We start from the raw sequence: 18,503 nt of genomic DNA, 5'->3' as shown, positions 1-18,503 counted from the left end.
TAGAAGCAAGCCTTCCTGCAGTGGAAAGGGGCCCCTGTGTTTCTCCCCCTCCGGATACCCAGGCCCTATGTTTCCTTGCCATTTTCTGCCTTTTTATATTTCACCAGCCCGTCTTGTTTGTTCTGCTGTTTGTGTTTTCTATTTTGTTAACCCTGTTTTTGTAAGACCTTTGTTGAATCCTGCCCCTTGGGCATTGTAGTGTCCACTGTACCCTCTGATTTATGCCTGTTCTGTTCCCAGTATTAAAAGGTATCTGGTTAAGTCCCCATTGATGGTCTGGCTCTGCTCTATAGGGGAGGAGAGTCCCTGCCCCTCCCACAGTGCAGTCCCCCATTGGGGCAGCAGCCATGAGGAAAACTCAGAGAGAAGAGCTGGACCATCTGAAACTTCCTCTCCCTCAAAACCGATGATCCAGGGGCTGCCTGCCTCCAGAGGGAATCTCCACCTGCTTCTGGATGATACCTGTGAGTAAGTACCTGAGATCTAAGTAGATATACAATTTTCAGTAACTCAGATGTGTGATCAAAGGCCACTCCAGCCACCCTGTTTGCTCTATGGCATTCCTCTGATATTACTGTCTGTACCCTATTCCAACCCTACTCCTTGTAACCAATTGTGGAAGTGCCTAAGGTGGGGTACAACGCGTGCCGTACCATCTGTCCTGAGTGGGACCCCCCCTCCCCTCAACTCTCCTGCCATGACTTATAGATTCATAGATGTTGGGTCGGAAGCGACCTTGCAGATCTTCTAGTGCAACCCCCTGCCATGGGCAGGAGAGAAAACTGGGCTCAAATGACCCCAGCTAGGTAATCGTCAAGCCTCCTCTAAAGGACCCCCAGGGTAGGAGCCAGCACCACTTCTCTTGGAAGTTGGCTCCAGATCCTAGCCGCCCTGACCGTGAAGTTGCGCCTCCTGATGTCTAGTCTGAACCTACTCGCTAACAACTTATAACTGTTATTCCTTGTTACTCCAGGAGGCGCTTAGGGGAACAAGGTCTTTCCCATTCCCCACTGGTCTCCCCTAGAAAGTTTATAGATGGCCACCAGGTCCCTCTCAGTCTTCTCTCATGAAGGCTGAACAGGTTCAGGTCCCGTAGCCTCTCCTCGTAGGGCCTGCCCTGCTGCCCCCGAGCATGCGAGTGGCCTCCTCTGGACCCTCTCCATGCTGCCCACATCCCTCCTGAAGTGCGGCACCCAGAACTGGACGCAGTACTCCAGCTGCGGCCTGACCAGTGCCGCATAGAGGGGGAGGATCACCTCCCTGGCCCTGCTCGAGATGCATCTGTGGATGCAGGACAAGGTGCGGTTTGCCTTACTGGCCCCTTCCTCACATTGGCGGCACATGTTCATCTTGGAATTGATAATGACTCTAAGATCTCTTCCTGCCACTCTGCTTTTGAGAAGAGAGTTCCCCAGCCTATAGGTCTGCTGCTGGTTCTTACTGCCCAGGTGCAGCACCCTGCACTTTTCAGAATTGAATCCCATCCTATTCTCTTTTGCCCACCTCTGTAACCTGTCCAGGTCCACCTGTATCCTGTCCCTCCCTTCTGGCATGTCCACCTCACCCCAAATCTTGGTGTCATGCACAAATTTAAACAGGGTGCTTTTCACCCCCCTCATCGCAAGAAATTGAACAGTGCGGGCCCGAGGACCGAGCCCTGGGGGACCCCACTGCTCACATCCCTCCAGGTTGAATATGACCTGTCCACCACCACTCTCTGAGTGCGACCCTTCAGCCAATCTGCAATCCGTCTGACTGTGTAGGCATCAATGCCACAGTCACCTAGCTTTTTAATGAGAATGGGATGGGAGACAGTGTCAAACACCTTCCTGAAGTCCAGAAACACTACATCCACGGTGACACCCGCATCCAATGCTTTTGTGACCTGATCATAAAAGGCAATCAGGTTGGTCTGACCACTGGGGAATGCTTGCTCTGGATGGCCAGCCTTTCACCTTTGTTGAGCGGCCAGGGTTCAGGTGGCTCCTGGCACTGCTGGATCCATCCTACCAGGTGCCCGCATGCACCACCTTCAGCAGGACGGTGGTGCCCTCCCTATACGAAGCATGCAGGGAGCACTTGAGGGAGGAGCTGCACAAGGCAGGTCCGCAGGTGACCGTACACTTCACCTTGGACATCTGGAGCAGCCAGGGTGGAGGTCATGCGTACCTCTCCCGCACAGGGCATGGTGTAGCCAGCCAGGCCATCGGTGGGCTCTTCTTCACGCCAAGGCGATGGATGAGTCCTACACTGCAGCAGAGATAAGGGAGGCCATGAACTGCATGGGGAAGGGTGGCTGGGGGTTGGGCAGGCTGAGCTCACCCGTGGCTTCATGGTCACTGACAATGGGGCCAATATGGTCAAGGCAGTCTGTGATGCCAACTTTGCTGGTATTCGCTGTGTGGCACACAATTACATCTGCTTGTGAGGGATGCCTTGGAGGGGGACAGGGCTGCCGGTGATGGTGCCAGCAACACCAGCAGACTCGTTCCCAGATGCAGGAAGGTGGCAGGCTACTTCCACCGGAGTATCAAGGGGGGCAGAGCTAAATGTCCCACAGCACAGAATCATCCAGGATGTGGAGACTCGGTGGGACTCCACATACCTGATGCTCGAGAGGCCGGTGGAGCAACAGAAGGCCATCCATGAGCTGGCCTTGCTTGGGGAGATTGGGATCAGCGGCCCCCTGACCAAAGCTGAGTGGCATGCCATCTCCCAGCTCTTGCTGGTCCTCAAGCCCTTCCTCGAGGCCACTGAGACCCTCAGTGCCGCTGATGCCTTTCTCGGCCAGTGGTCCCCAGAGTGAAGGAGCTCCGCAGCCGAACGGAGAGCTTCCTGGGGGCCAGTGTTCCTGGCTGGGGCAGCCCGCTGTCACCAGATGTGCAGGCACTGGTGAGGCGGCTGAAGGAGGCCTTAAGAAAAGGCTTGAACTCTTGGGGTCCGGCACAGTGCGTATGCTGGCTGCTGGCTGTGACCCAAGGGTGAAGGGCACCATATGTGGCAGCGAGACACTGAGTCACTGCAGGGAGGTACTTATGAAGACGGTGATGGAGGCAGAGCGGCGGAGACAGGGGGAAGTGGAACAGGGGAATCCACTGCCTGAACCCAGCCCCCCATCCACGAGCCAGTCTTCCCCCCCACCACAGGCGCTGCCAATATGGGCTAAGACCATGGCAAACATTAGGGGGTCCAGGCCCACCAGACCCCAGGATCAAGCAGACAGCCCTCCCACCGTGGTGTCTGCCTATCTTGCCGAGCGTGTGGAGTCCCTGGACTGCGACCTCTTGGCCTCCTGGGCAACCTGCAGCCCGATGTGGCCGGATCTCAGCACAGTTGCCTGGGAATACCTGTCCTGTCCACCGACCAGTGTGCCAAGTGAGAGGGTGTTCAGCATGGCTGCGGGTGTTGTGACACCCCACCGCACCTGCCTGGATCCTGGTTTGGGGGAGCAGCTGGTGTTCCTCAAGGGGAACCTCCCGCTGCCGGGGTCCCCACGCGCCAGGTGCAGACGGAGCGAACGCCGCCTCCTCGCTCCATCTGTGTCACCAGTTTTGTCTGTCAGCAGCCTAAGGTACAGTTTCCCCCAAAACTCCTGCACCTATCACTGTGAAAGTTGGCAGGCTTTGTGGGCTCCTCAGGAGCAACCATTCCTGCAGGTCTGAGCTCCCTGTGGCTTTGCACGTAGAAGTTACAGGCAGTCTGCTCTCAAGAAATTGGGGTGCAGTTTCTGTGCACGCCCTGAACCTACTTGTTGAAACTCGGCAAGCTTTGTGGACTCCTCAGGAGTTACCATTCCTGCAAGTTTCATCAAGATCAGACAAGAAATGCCACAGTTATAGCCTACTTCAGCCTTCCCCATTATAACCTATGGGGAAGTCAAAGCAGCTCAAATATTTGACTGAGCTTTGACCTCGACTCGAAGTGGACCCGAAGCGGACGGCAAATTGAAGCGGGACCCGGTTTAATATTCGACATGGCTGTCAAACCAAATATTAGCTGCTCTGCACAGCCCTAGTATCCATAAGCCTCTGAAAGGTGGCTGCCGCACCATTCGGCCTGAAGGGCATCCGTAGAAATTTGAAGAGGCCCCAAGGGGTCCCAGTACCCTTTGACTAGGTCGATGGTAGATATGCATCTGGCTTCCCCGAGTCTCTTAAGGAGGTGGGCAATGTGCGGCATGGGGAAGGTGTCAAAGGTCGCTAAGGCACTTAACTTTCTAAAGTCTACGCACAAGCAGAGCGACCCATCTGGTTTGACCACTGCTATAATGGGGATATGCCAAGGGCTTCGGGATGGCCGGATAATTCCCTGTTTTTGCATTTTTACGATCTCCTGCTGTATTTCCTGCTGCAATCACTTGGGTATTGGCCTCCATCTTTCCCTAACTAGTGCACAGGGTGGTGTTCTGATCTCATGTTCAATTTCTCGCGCCTGCCCAGGGGTTTCCTGGAACACGGCCCGGAAGGCCTCTATTACTCCTGTCAGTTCCTCTCATTGCTTGGCATCCAGATCTTCTCCTAATTGCACTGACTCCTTCATTATGGATTCCCCTAACTCTAGGCAGAGGGGTCCCCGTTCTTCTACCGCCTCCTCTTCCTGCACTAGCCAGCCCTGTGGTGCCTTCCATTCCTTAAGGAGGTTTACACGGTAAATTTGATGCCAAGGCAGTGTCCCAGTTTGAGCACTTTGTAATCCACCTGTCCTACTTGTCGGACCACCCTAAAGGGGCCTTGCCATATCGCGAGGTGTTTACTCGCTGGTGCGGGAAGCAAGACTAAGACCATAGCCCCTGGATGCAATGTACGGGTTTTTGTTTTTCTATTATACTGGGTCTCCTGTTGTTCTTGCACGGCTCTCAGATTTTGACAAGTGATCCACTGGGCCTTGTTGATCTGGTCTTGTAGCTCCTGCCGGTACCTCTCAGCTGATATTCCTGTCCCCACTGGTCTCTCCCACTCCTCCCAGATGATCTGTAACATCTCCCTGGGTCTGTGGCCATATACTAGCTGGAACCGGGAGTACTGCGTAGACTCTTGGGGGGTGTCCCTTAAGGCAAATAGTAGCAGGGGGCCCACAATGTTAAGCATGACATGGGAGAACAGTGTTTCAATTGCAGGCATCGGGTGCAATGGTGCCCTCTGTGGTCTCCATTCCTGGGCCCTCTGGCATCCTGGGCAAGCTGCTCCCCATCTCTCCACCTCTTCCTGCAAATGTGGCCAAAAGAGTTCTGAAACTAGCCTCGTCCAGGTCTTGGTACACCCTAAATAACCACCTAGTGGGGAATCAGGGGCCAATCTCCAAATAGAACGGAGGAACGAGGATGGCACCACTATCTGCCGTCTTTCAGTTGTGCCCTCCTCACCTCTTTGGACCTTATATAGCAGCCCCCCGATTACCTCAAAGCTGAAGTGACTTTGTGACATTCCCTCCCTGGGGTCCTCTGTCCCGAGCCATTGGAGCTCCGGATCTCTCCGTTGAGACTGGCAAAACTGCGCCGCTCTGGCCACCTGCTCCAGGTCAATACTATCTCGAGCTGCTTCCTTCTGGTGAGGGGGACTTTCGGCAGCCCAGCCCTCCCTGCTTCTGAGTCACTTCCTCTCCTCCTCAGTCACTCATACCCATTCCAGTACCGTGTAGAACGGCCCCCATTCTCGTCTGAGGATCATCTCACAGGCCAGCACTGGAGACAACCTGACCCATAGTTCCCCTCAGAACTTCATCACCTTCAAGGGAAGGTAGCGGCTCCGGAAATGCATCTCACCACTCAATATGCAAGTCATTGTCAAGGGTCCAGCTTCCTTTACTCCAGTCTGCAGGGCCAGGTCTGCTCAGAGTAGGGACTGGAAGCATCCCGTTTCTAGGGTTGCCCTTACTGCCTGTGGCAGGGCACTGCTTGTGTCTGCCACTTTAAGGGCCGGAAGCCAGCAGCTGGCAGGTGCCTGATTAGGGCAGCCATTTTGGGATTCAGGGCTGCCCATACAAACAGGGGTTTTTTCACTGCCGGAAGGCAGGCAACAACATCACCTGACAGCAAGGCTATCTCCAAACAGGAGTATACCTCCTCTGCTCGGGCCTGTAGGGGGGCTGTCAGGAAAGCTAAGGATGAAGAAAGCACCAGGAAATGTGGGGCCCCTGCAAGATCCTCTGGGCAATCTGGTGGTTGCACCAGAGGAGAAAGCAGACCTCTTTCACCAATTCTTCACCTCTGTTTTCTTGGGCAGGGACCGGGACTTCCCCACTGTGATGCAAGACAGGCTCAAGGGGAATGCTTCCAGACCTGGGGAGGACGGGGTTAGAGAGCTTCTGGAGGGGCTGGACGTGTTCAAGTCAGCAGGTCCAGATACTTTCCACCCCAGGGTGTTGCAGGAGCTAGCAGGGGTTATTGCAGGGCCTGTGGCACGGCTTTATGAGCACTCATGGTGCTCAGGCCAGGTGCTGGATGATTGGAAGGTAGTCAACGTGGTCCCCATCTTTAAAAAAAGGAGGAAGGAGGACCCAGGCAACTATAGGCCCGTCAGTCTTACCTCAGTCCTAGGGAAGCTCTTTGAGAAGGTCATCATGAAGCATATCTGTGATGGGCTGGCCTCAGAGATGATGCTCAAGGTCAACCAGCATGGTTGCATTAGGGGGAGATCCTGTCAGACCAACCTGATTGCCTTTTATGATCAGGTCACAAAAGCCTTGGATGCAGGTGTCGCCGTGGAGGTAGTCTTTCTGGACTTCAGCAAGGCCTTTGACACCATCTCTCACCCCATCCTCATTAAGAAATTGGGTGACAGTGGCATTGATGCCTACACAGTCAGACGGATTGCAGATTGGCTCAAGGGTCACACTCAGAGGGTGGTGGTGGATGGGTCATATTCAACCTGGGGAGAAGTGGGCAGCGGAGTCCCCCAGGACTCGGTCCTTGGGCCTGCGCTGTTCAATCTCTTTATCAGCGATTTGGACAACGGAGTGAAAAGCACCCTGTTTAAATTTGCTGATGATACCAAAATTTGGGCTGAGGTGAGCACACTAGTAGGGAGGGAAAGACTACAGCAAGACCTGGATGGGCTACAGGGGTGGGCTAACAAAAACAGGATGCGCTTCAACACTGACAAGTGCAGGGTGCTGCACGTGGGCAGTAGTAACCAGCAGCACACTTATAAGCTGGGAAACTCCCTTCTCGAGAGCACAGAGGCAGAAAGGGATCTTGGAGTCATTACTGACTCCAAGGTGAACATGGGCCGATGATGCGAGGTCACGGTTGGCAGTGCTAACCGGACCTTGTCGTGCATCCACAGATGCATCTCTAGCAGGGCCAAGGAGGTGATCCTCCCCCTCTATGCGGCACTGGTCAGGCCGCAGCTGGAGTACTGCGTCCAGTTCTGGGCGCCGTACTTCAGGAGGGAAGTGGACAACATGGAGAGGGTCCAGAGGAGGCCACCCACATGATCCGGGGACTACAGGGCAGACCCTACAGTGAGAGACTGCGGGACCTTCACAAGAGAAGGCTGAGGGGAGACCTGGTGACCAGCTATAAACTGACTGGGGGGGACCAGAAGGGTCTGGGAGAGACCTTGTTTCCCCTAGCGCCCCCTGGCATAACAAGGAATAACGGCCACAAGTTGTTGGAGAGGAGGTTTAGATTAGACATCCGTAAGAACCACTTCACATTAGGGCGGCTGGGATCTGGAACCAACTTCCAAGGGAAGTGGTGCTGGTTCCCACCCTGGGGGTCTTTAAGAGGAGGCTTGATGCCTACCTGGCTGGGGTCATTTGAGCCCAGTTTTTTTTTTCTCCTGCCCTGGTGGGGGGTCAGACTTGAAGATCTATAAGGTCCCCTGCAACCCGACTTCTATGATTCTATGAAGGCTGCTGATGTCATCTGGAGGTAAGGGAGGAGCTGTAGGGGACATATTGGAGGCTCCTGGTCCTGGGCATGACCTAAAACTGCACCCTGCCAGGAGTGGGTGGCCTGGTGTGGCTGTCAGTGGTGTGGAAACCCCCAGGAAATGCCTGGGCAGTTACCACCCCAGTGAAAGGCGGGTTGGGGCACCTTAACCCCTAGCCCCCACAACCAGGTGGGTTACCCCCTTTGTAGGGTCTGGAAGGTAGACCCCCAGAGAGAGAGAGTGGGGTCATAGACTCACACCTGTCTGGACATCCCCTGACTGGTCAATGCTGGGGCGAGGACCAAAAGGGTCCAAGGGTCAGGGGCCCCCCGTGAGGAACGCCCAAGAGCTGAGGGCCTGGGGTTCTGACTGGCTGGGAGGTGGGCCAGGGCTAGTAAGAAAAGGTCCCAGGGGGGCCACACCCATAAGGGGAAAACAGTTCAGGGAGCTTTGTGCCCAGAATGAAGGTGGAATAGGCCGTCTGAGGAGAGGAATCCAGGCAGGGTTCAACTAGTAGGATTTTGGGGCCCAGTGTGGGGCTGGTGATATTGAGAACATCTGGATGCCATCTGTGAGGCTTGTGGTGCGGTGTAAGGGAGAAACAGACCAGCAGATAGTGCCCCTTGGCATCAGGGCAAGAAATGGGCAGCCTCCAGCTTAATTTACATCAATTAATAAATTACCAACAAGGGGTGGTGGGCGAGAAGGCAGGTGGTTAGCCCGGAAACAGGTAGGCAAGCCACAGGGGAATTGGCCCCAAGAGGCCCCCTATTACACTGCCCTATCCCCAATCCAGGCTGTAATGATGGGGCAGTCCCATCCTCCCTCATGTGCGACAGAACCACAGTTTCATAGTTTCTAGGGTCAGAAGGGACCTGAGTAGATCATCTAGTCCGACCCCCTGCCATGGCAGGAAGGAGTACTGGGGTCAAATGACCCCAGCAAGGTGTACATCTAGCCTTCTCTTAAAGACCCCCAGGGTAGGAGCCAGCACCACTTCTCTTGGAAGTTGGTTCCAGATCCTAGCTGCCCTGACTGTGAAGTCGTGCCTCCTGATGTCTAGATTAAATCTCCCCTCTGCCAGCTTGTGACCATTATTCCTGGTCACTCCTGGCAGTGCTCGGGGGAACAGGGACTCCCCCAGTGCCTGCTGATCCCCCCTGACCAGTTTGTAACAGGCCACTAGATCCCCCTCGGCCTTCTCTTGTGGAGGCTGAATAGGTTCAGGTCCCATAGCCTTTCCTCATAGGGCCTGCCCTGCTGCCCCCTGGTCATGCGAATGGCCTCCTCTGGACCCTCTCCATGCTGGCCACATCCCTCCTGAAGTGCGGTGCCCAGAACTGGACGCAGTACTCCCGCTGCGGCCTGACCAGTGCTGCATAGAGGGGGAGGGTCACCTCCCTGGACCTGCTCGAGATGCATCTGTGGATGCATGACAGGGTCTGGTTGGCCTTCCTGACCGCGTCCCCACACTGCTGGCCCATGTTCACCAAAGCTACAGTCCATGGGCTCCACTCGCTCTGCCTCCTTTCCCCTTTTGCGGGGCAGGGTGGATGTAGTCGGCCTGTGCCCCAGTTTGCTCAGGCCCATACCACATTCCCTGGTAATATGCCCAGTTCGTCCACAATGGTATCAGATGACACCCCTCAATGTCCCCTTCTGTGGGCCCATTTGCTTTTCTTCTTCTCTGGCCGTGCTCCCCATTGGGTGCCTGGTACCTCGCCCACGCCCACGCTCATTTTCCAAGCTGGTAAAGGCCTCGGCCAGGCAGAGGGCTTCCTTACTGGTCCGGGGTTGGTGTCTGCACACCCACACCTAAGTGTCTTCCTCCAGGTCCCAGAGGAATTGCTCCAATAAGACCTGGTCGATGACCCCCTCCCAGTTGAACCAGCCTGCAGGTAGCCATTTATTAAGCATGTCCCACAAGTATTGCAACAAACTGCAAGACTGCTTGACCTCTTTTGGCTTTCAGGCTCGAAACACCTGTCTGTAGCTCTCTAGGGAAATCTTGAGTCTGTATAGGATCGCAGCCTTCATGGTATCATAATCTTGGGCGTCCTCCCTCAACAGGGCCCGATAAGCGGCTTGGGCCTGATCAATCACCAGGGTGCCCAACTGGCTGCGATCCAACCCCATCTGAAGGGCGGTCCTCTCAAATGCCTCTATATAGGCCTTGGGATTGTCTTCCTTTGTCATTTGTAGCATCTTAAACAGGGCGGCATTATGGGGCATCCACTCCTGCTGGTGTGCTCCCTGCAGCTGCTGTATTTTTAACACCTGCCCTATAGCTTGGATGGCCTGTGTTAGTAGCTCTGCTTGGGCTGTCGCTGGTGACTGCATGTCTGCTTGACCTGGGATGTGATTTCTATCCCGTTAATGCCAATGTTCAAAAGGGATCCCCGCCATTGCATCACTGTGTAAGTGCCTAAGGTGGGGTATGACGAGTGCCATACCATCCATCCTGAGCAGGGCCCCCACTCCCCTCAACTCTCCTGCCACACTTGATGTTAATGAATGAATGGAGGGGTTCAGTGGTGATCCTCGTCCTGGGGATCTGGGGACCCTGGGGACGGTGATACTCACAGTCTTGATGTGATGTTCCTTGGGACTCTGCCTTCCCTACACCCCGTCCACTTGCCAACCAACAGTGCAGCCTGCATTGTTCTGCCATGCCCTGTAGACCCCTTTCTTCAGGGGACCAACATCGGCATGGGTACTGGTGCACTAGCTCAGCTGTCATGGCAGCTACTGCTTTTGCTTCGGGTGGTGACAAGTGAGGCTCTTGATTTCCGGCATCTTCCTCGCTGCCTCTGGGTGGGACACCTCTAACGATCTTCAGTAATGTAGGTAGCTGGACAACGTGGGCTGTGGACTGGGTCTTCCCTCCCTGCCTTGCCCAGGGACTCCTCTCCCCCTGCTCTAGATGCCAGCACTGAGCTGGCTGCAACCCTCCTGTTCGTCAGAGGAGCCTCACCACGCCTGGCATGCTCCACGCCAGCATGCTCCCTCTTTCCCTCCCTGCCGGGTTCTGGTGGGGCTTTTTAATCTTCCTGCAGAGGCTGCTCCAGTCACCATGATTGGCTTAGCTTCTCCCCGCCCCGGGAACAGCTGATTAAACAGTCGATGTAATGCCGACTTGCGTGGCCTTGGCTCCTGCTCTGGCTCCAGCTGTGCTCCCAGAGGTAAGTTTCCCAGTGGGGAGGGGTCTGCTTGTGTGGCTTAGGACCCACGGGATCTACCCCATCTCCTCCAAGAGCCTGTGGGGGCTTCTCGCCACTACACTAGTAAAGTTCTCCTTTATACCTCATGTGGGAGAGTTATTTGGAGTGGGAGCTAGGAGCAGCGGGAAGAGGAAGAATACGGGCTCACGTGTGTCTTACACACACATGTGCCCCCTTACCGGACCCGGAGCAGAGGCGAGAGCAGCAGAGGCGAACGGAGCAGCAGCAGGGGCAGCAGCAGCTGATCCCCCTAAGGTGAGTGGGGCGGAGGGACCGACGCAGCTGAGCCGGATCTGGAGGGGAAGCCCCCGGGATCCCTCTTAGCTGAGCCGGTAGGGAGCCGCACGAACAGAGTGTGCAAACAGGTGTGGTCTGTAAGAGCGCGCCAGCATTTGCACCCGCGTTCGCACCAGAGGGTGAGCAGGAGGGGCCCAGAGGCTGACTCCTGCTAGTGTGGGGCAGAGGACCTGAACTCAGCTAGAAACTCAGCAACTCCTACGATGGTGTCGACACGGAGTGCTGCCAGGGCCCCTGCCCGGGGGGCGCGACCTTCCAGGGGCTTGTCTGAGGCCTCCACCCAGACGGAGCCCATGGGGGGGCTGGCGTCCCCCAACCCCCTGGCTTGTGGGAGCTGCCCAGCAAGGGATGGGGGGGCAGGGACTGGGGACCTCCACACCTGTCCTGCAGGTGCCCGCCTTAGGGCCCTGGAGGCGCAGGTGAGGGAGCTCCAGGAGGAGGTCAGCAGGCTGAGGGGAATCAGGGAGGTAGAGGAAGAAATTGATAGCTATTTTCTTTCCCTTCAGGGTTGAACGACCAAGGAGGATGGACCTCAAGAAGAGCCCTCCACTGCTAAGTGGCAGACGGTCACCTCCCGTGCCAGGGCTGCTCAACACACGGCAGCACCAGTTCCTCCAGTCTGGCTGGAGAACAGGTACGAAGCCCTGGCAGCCCAGGAGGAGGAGGAAGTAGAGGACAAAACCAGGGAGGAGGCAACTCCACGCTCATCGCGTCCCGTGCAAGCTGAAGGAGGCAAGCAGGCCAGGAGGAGGAAGCATTGCATGATCGTCACTGGTGACTCCATCCTGAGAGGTATGGAGGGCCCCATCTGTCGCCGGGACCCCTCGGCACGCGAGGTATACTGCCTACCTGGAGCGAGGATTCAGGACGTGACAGGGATGCTCCAAACCGTAATCTGGCCCACCGATTATTACCCCATGGCCCTAATCCATGTGGGCACGAATGATGCGTCCAGGAGGAGCCCTGACCGCCTGATGGAGGACTACCACGCTCTGGGGTGCGTGCTGAAGGAGATGGGCGCACAGGTGGTTTTCTCTTCTATCCTGCCAGTGAGTGGATGAGGCAGACGCCATGAAACGTGCATCGCGGAGACCAACTGGCAGCTACAGGAATGGTGCTTTAAGGCGGGCTTTGGCTTCCTCAGCCATGACCAACACATCATGATGAGAGACATGCTGGGGTGGGATGGGCTCCACCTTTCCCCTAAAGGTAAGTGTGTGTTCTAGGTTGGCGGACCTACTCCGGCAGGCTTTAAACTAGGCTCGTTGGGGGAAGTGCTAGATGAGGGTGGAGGAAACATCCGACTGCCAGACCAAACAGCACCCACAACTACAGCCCAGCCCAGACCACCGAGCGAAGCGAATAAACAGGTAAGAGATAGGGGCCAGGGTAACTCTGGGACTAGGAGGTCAGGACACACACCCACAGGAGGCCTCAAATGCCTCTACACAAACGCTCGTAGTATGGGCAACAAGCAGGAGGAACTCACCCTCCTGCTGGCTGACACCAGCCCAGACATAGTGGGGATTACGGAAACGTGGTGGGACTCAACGCATGATTGGGCGGTGAATGTCAAGGGCTATGGGCTGTACAGGAGGGACAGGATAGGAAACAGAGGTGGGGCGTGGCTCTCTATATTAAGGAGGAATACACATCCTCATTAATTAGCAAGGAGTCAGGGGAGGAGCACTCTGAAGTGCTTTGGGTTAGGGTACAAGGCAGCCGAGGGGAAAGGGACTTAACGGTGGGAGTCTACTACAGACCTCCCGACCATGGGGAAGAGCTTGACCAGGAATTCTTGGGTCAGCTCACAGAGGTAGTGAAGGCTAAGGATGTGGTAGGCACGGGGGACCTGAACTTCCCGGACATCTGCTGGGAAGAGCAGTCAGCCAGGTCTGACCGCTCAGGGCTCTAGCCCAAATGCGGGACCTCCATCGAACCCCAGAGGTGCACAGCCCCACCAGGGGGGACGCCTTGTTGGACCTAGTGCTGGCCACGGGTGATGACCTGGTGCGGGGGCTGCGGGTGCTCGACCCCCTGGGCGACAGCGATCATCGCCTGCTGGGATTCACCATCCAGCGCAAGGTGGCAAAGGCAAGCAGTAAGGCAGTGGCCCCAGATTTTAAGAGGGAAAACTTCAATGAGCTATGGAGGATAGTTGGAGAAGCGCTGAGATCCCAAAGGGGAGGGGAGCCAGGTGTCCAAGGAGAGTGGTCGCTCCTTAAGGAGACGATCCCCAAGCCCAAAGGAAGGTAACCCCAACGAGGATCAAAGGGAGCAGGAGGGCACACAAGCCTCTGTGGCTCACCAAAAGCATCTGGGAATGTCTCCTTGGTAAAAAGGAGGCGCACACCCAATGGAAAGAAGGGGTCATCACCAGGGAGGACTATTCTGTAGTTGCTTGGGGATGTAGGAGGGTAGTTAGGAAGGCCAAGGCGGAGATGGAACTGGGGCTAGCTTCCCAGATTAAGGACAATAAGAAGTCCTTTTCTAAATACGTAGCGGGTAAAAAGACAGTCCCGGGTAATGCGGGGCCCTTGCAGGACACGTTGGGAAACTTGGTTGTCACACCAGACAGCAAAGCTAACATGTTTAACGATTTCTTTGCCTCCATCTTCCTAAGTAGGGACCAGGACAGCCACCTCCCTACTGGGCCCTGCTTGGGCCCCAAGGAGGCACACCTGGGCTGCAGATTAGTGAGGACTTAGTTAGCAAGCTACTGGAGGGGCTGGATGTTTTCAAGTCAGCCGGTTGGGATGATCTCCACCCTAGAGTTCTAAAAGAACTGGCTGAGGTCATTGCAGGTCCCCTGGCACGGCTGTACGAGCACTCGTGTTGCTCTGGAGAGGTACCGGAGGACTGGAAGAGGGCCAGCGTGGTCCCCATCTTCAAAAAAGGCAGGAAGGAGGACCCGGGAAACTATAGGCCGGTTAGTCTTACCTCGATCCTAGGCAAGCTGTTCGAGAAAATTATGCTGGCACACATCCAGGAGGGGCCAGCAGGGGACTGCATGCTTAGGGGCAACCAACACGGGTTCATCAGTGGCAGGTCCTGGCCTTTTACGATCAGATCACCAGTTCGTTAGATGCAGGGGTAGCAGTGGATATAGTCTTCCTGGACTTCTGGAAGGCTTTTGACACTGTCTCTCACTCCGTTCTCATTAAGAAACTGGGGGCTGTGGTGTAGACCCCCACACAGTCAGATGTGTCGCCAACTGGCAGGAGGGCCACACCCAGAGAGCGGTGGTGGACGGGTCTTTCTCAACCTGGAAGGACGTGGGCAGTGGGGTCCCCCAGGGCTCGGTCCTCAGGCCCGCACTGTTCAACATCTACATCAGCGACTTGGACGAGGGGGTAAAAAGCACCTGTTCAAATCTGCTGATGACACTAAGATGTGGGGGGATGTGGGCACGCTAGAAGGAAGCAACAGGCTACAATCGGACCTAGACAGGTTACAGGGGTGGGCGGATGAGAATAGGAAGGGTTTCAACACAGACAAGTGCAAGGTGATGCACCTCGGGAGGAACAACCGGCACCATCCCTGCAGGCTGGGGAACTCCCCTCTTGTCAGCACGGAGGTGGAAAGGGATCTGGGGGTCATCATGACTCCAAGATGAACATGGGCCAGCAGTGTGGGGAGGCAGTCAGGAAGGCCGACTGTTCCTTGTCATGTATCCACAGATGCATTTCAAGCAGGTCCAGGGAGGTGATCCTCCCACTCTATGCGGCACTGGTCAGGCCGCAGTTGGAGTACTGCGTCCAGTTTTGGGCTCCACACTTCAGGAGGGATGTGGACAGCATGGAGAGGGTCCAGAGGAGGCCACTCGCGTGGTCAGGGGACAGCAGGGCAGGTCCTATGAGGAGAGGCTATGGGGCCTGAACCTGTTCAGCCTCCAAAAGAGAAGGCTGAGGGGGATCTTCTGGGCTTTTATAAACTAGTCAGGGGGGTCAGCAGGCATTGGGGAAGTCCCTGTTCCCCCGAGCACCGCCAGGAGTGACCAGGAATAACGGTCACAAGCTGGCAGAGGGCAGGTTTAGGCTAGACATCAGGAGGCGCGACTTCACGGTCAGGGCAGCTAGGGTCTGGACCCAGCTTCCAAGAGAAGTGGTGCAGGCTCCTACCCTGGGGGGGTTTAAGAGGAGGTTGGATGAACACCTGGCTGGGATCGTTTGACCCCAGTACTCTTTCCTGCCATGGCAGGGGGTCGGACTCGATGATCTGCTCAGGTCCCTTCCGACCCGACAAACTATGAAACTATTATGCCTGGGGTTCCCCTTGGTTCGGTTGACGAAAGGAGACCACTACTTGTGCTTCTGACTGAGGGAAGCAACCCAAGTTCTTGAAGTGAGTCAAGTACCCTTGAGGGTGTGGCAGAAAGCCACCTTGTTTTCGCCCCAAAATGTATGCCAGGTGACAATGTGATTAAATCTCTGTGCTGTGACCATTTGATTAGGATGGGCCCCGCAGAGGAGACCACACCCTTACCCTGTCTCTTTAAGTAATTTGAACTGGTATCAGTTACTTGGGTGAGGGGCATCACCCTGGTGAGCTGGAATCCGCCCGGCAACTGGTGATGTATTTCAAATTGGTTGGCTGACAGCCAATCGGAGCTGGCTTCGTCTGGACCAGGGGAATGAGGTCACAGGGGCTGTATAAGAGGGCAGCAGCCATGCTCCCATGTGGGGGACACAGAGAAGCCTTACCATCTAAAACTGGCTGTCTCTCCTCCTAAACTCTTGAGCAAGGAACCGCCTGCCTCCAGAGGAGAAAACTTCTCCAACCTCTGGGAGAGGATTGTGAGTAAGCTACTCGAGTTCAGATTAGATATCTAGTTGGCAGTAACTCAGATGTGGGATCAAAAGGCTACCTCAGCCAGACTGTTTGCTCTTTAGGGTTTCTAGGATATTACTCAATTATGAACCCTATTTTCACCCTACCCCTATAATCAATAAAGTTCTCCTTTGAGACCAGTGTGGGAGACTTATTGAGGGCTGGGTCTAATTTATGCCTAAGAGACCCCTTAGGTCTGCAGACTAAGGGAGACTTTACTTTTTACCCCTGGACTTGGGGAAGTGCTCCAAGTGCCTGTACCGGGTCGAGTACCTGTGGGACATTAGGCCTGTGCTTTCCCAAGGACACAGGGCCGAGAGTTAGTCTGTTCTTATAGTTTCTAGGGTTGGATGGGACCTGAGCAGATCATGTAGTCCGACCCCCTGCCCTGGGGTGGTGGCAGCTACGTTACCCCCAGGCTAGCGAGCGTGCTCCGGGAAGGGGGTCGGCTGGCCGTGAGGCGCCCCTAGAGAGACATTCGGACTCTGGAAGGTGGTCGGGCGCAGGGAGGTGGGTGGCTCAACACAGGAGCGCCCCCTACTGGCCCGCCACACAGAGTAACTACACCCCAATTTCTTGAGAGCAGACTGCCTGTAACTTCTACGTGCAAAGCCACAGGGAGCTCAGACCTGCAGGAATGGTTGCTCCTGAGGAGCCCACAAAGCCTGCCAACTTTCACAGTGATAGGTGCAGGAGTTTTGGGGGAAACTGTACCTTAGGCTGCTGACAGACAAAACTGGTGACACAGATGGAGCGAGGAGGCGGCGTTCGCTCCGTCTGCACCTGGCGCGTGGGGACCCCGGCAGCGGGAGGTTCCCCTTGAGGAACACCAGCTGCTCCCCCAAACCAGGATCCAGGCAGGTGCGGTGGGGTGTCACAACACCCGCAGCCATGCTGAACACCCTCTCACTTGGCACACTGGTCGGTGGACAGGACAGGTATTCCCAGGCAACTGTGGTGAGATCCGGCCACATCGGGCTGCAGGTTGCCCAGGAGGCCAAGAGGTCGCAGTCCAGGGACTCCACACGCTCGGCAAGATAGGCAGACACCACGGTGGGAGGGCTGTCTGCTTGATCCTGGGGTCTGGTGGGCCTGGACCCCCTAATGTTTGCCATGGTCTTAGCCCATATTGGCAGCGCCTGTGGTGGGGGGGAAGACTGGCTCGTGGATGGGGGGCTGGGTTCAGGCAGTGGATTCCCCTGTTCCACTTCCCCCTGTCTCCGCCGCTCTGCTTCCATCACCGTCTTCATAAGTACCTCCCTGCAGTGACTCAGTGTCTCGCTGCCACATATGGTGCCCTTCACCCTTGGGTCACAGCCAGCATACGTACTGTGCTGGACCCCAAGAGTTCAAGCCTTTTCTTAAGGCCTCCTCAGCTGCCTCACCAGTGCCTGCACATCTGGTGACAGCGGGCTGCCCCAGCCAGGAACACTGGCCCCCAGGAAGCTCTCCGTTTCCTGCGGAGCTCCTTCACTCTGGGGACCACTGGCTGAGAAAGGCATCAGCAGCACTGAGGGTCTCAGTGGCCTCGAGGAAGGGCTTGAGGACCAGCAAGAGCTGGGAGATGGCATGCCACTCAGCTTTGGTCAGGGGGCCGCTGATCCCAATCTCCCCAAGCAAGGCCAGCTCATGGATGGCCTTCTGTTGCTCCACCGGCCTCTCGAGCATCAGGTATGTGGAGTCCCACCGAGTCTCCACATCCTGGATGATTCTGTGCTGTGGGACATTTAGCTCTGCCCCCCTTGATACTCCGGTGGAAGTAGCCTGCCACCTTCCTGCATCTGGGAACGAGTCTGCTGGTGTTGCTGGCACCATCACCGGCAGCCCTGTCCCCCTCCAAGGCATCCCTCACAAGCAGATGTAATTGTGTGCCACACAGCGAATACCAGCAAAGTTGGCATCACAAACTGCCTTGACCATATTGGCCCCATTGTCAGTGACCATGAAGCCACGGGTGAGCTCAGCCTGCCCAACCCCCAGCCACCCTTCCCCATGCAGTTCATGGCCTCCCTTATCTCTGCTGCAGTGTAGGACTCATCCATCACCTTGGCGTGAAGAAGAGCCCACCGATGGCCTGGCTGGCTACACCATGCCCTGTGCGGGAGAGGTACGCATGACCTCCACCCCGGCTGCTCCAGATGTCCGAGGTGAAGTGTACGGTCACCTGCGGACCTGCCTTGTGCAGCTCCTCTCTCAAGTGCTCCCTGCATGCTTCGTATAGGGAGGGCACCACCGTCCTGCTGAAGGTGGTGCATGCGGGCACCTGGTAGGATGGATCCAG

At 56.1% G+C, this 18,503-nt stretch overlaps 1 long non-coding RNA gene across 1 annotated transcript; it reads left to right on the top strand.

Moving 5' to 3' along the window:
• The first annotated feature begins 436 nt into the window (after positions 1–436).
• LOC149875469 (uncharacterized) lies at positions 437–16,183 on the top strand. The gene is made up of 4 exons (XR_016439667.1): positions 437–464; positions 10,931–11,056; positions 11,289–11,350; positions 11,899–16,183. It is a non-coding gene; the product is annotated as an uncharacterized LOC149875469 (long non-coding RNA).
• The last annotated feature ends 2,320 nt before the right edge of the window (positions 16,184–18,503 follow it).

Source organism: Crocodylus siamensis, chromosome 1 (assembly GCF_052110815.1).
Source record: "Crocodylus siamensis isolate JL-2025a chromosome 1, ASM5211081v1, whole genome shotgun sequence".
NCBI classification, from domain to species: Eukaryota; Metazoa; Chordata; order Crocodylia; family Crocodylidae; genus Crocodylus; species Crocodylus siamensis.
Note: the sequence above shows the minus strand (reverse complement) of the source record. Positions and strands in the feature narration are given on the sequence as shown.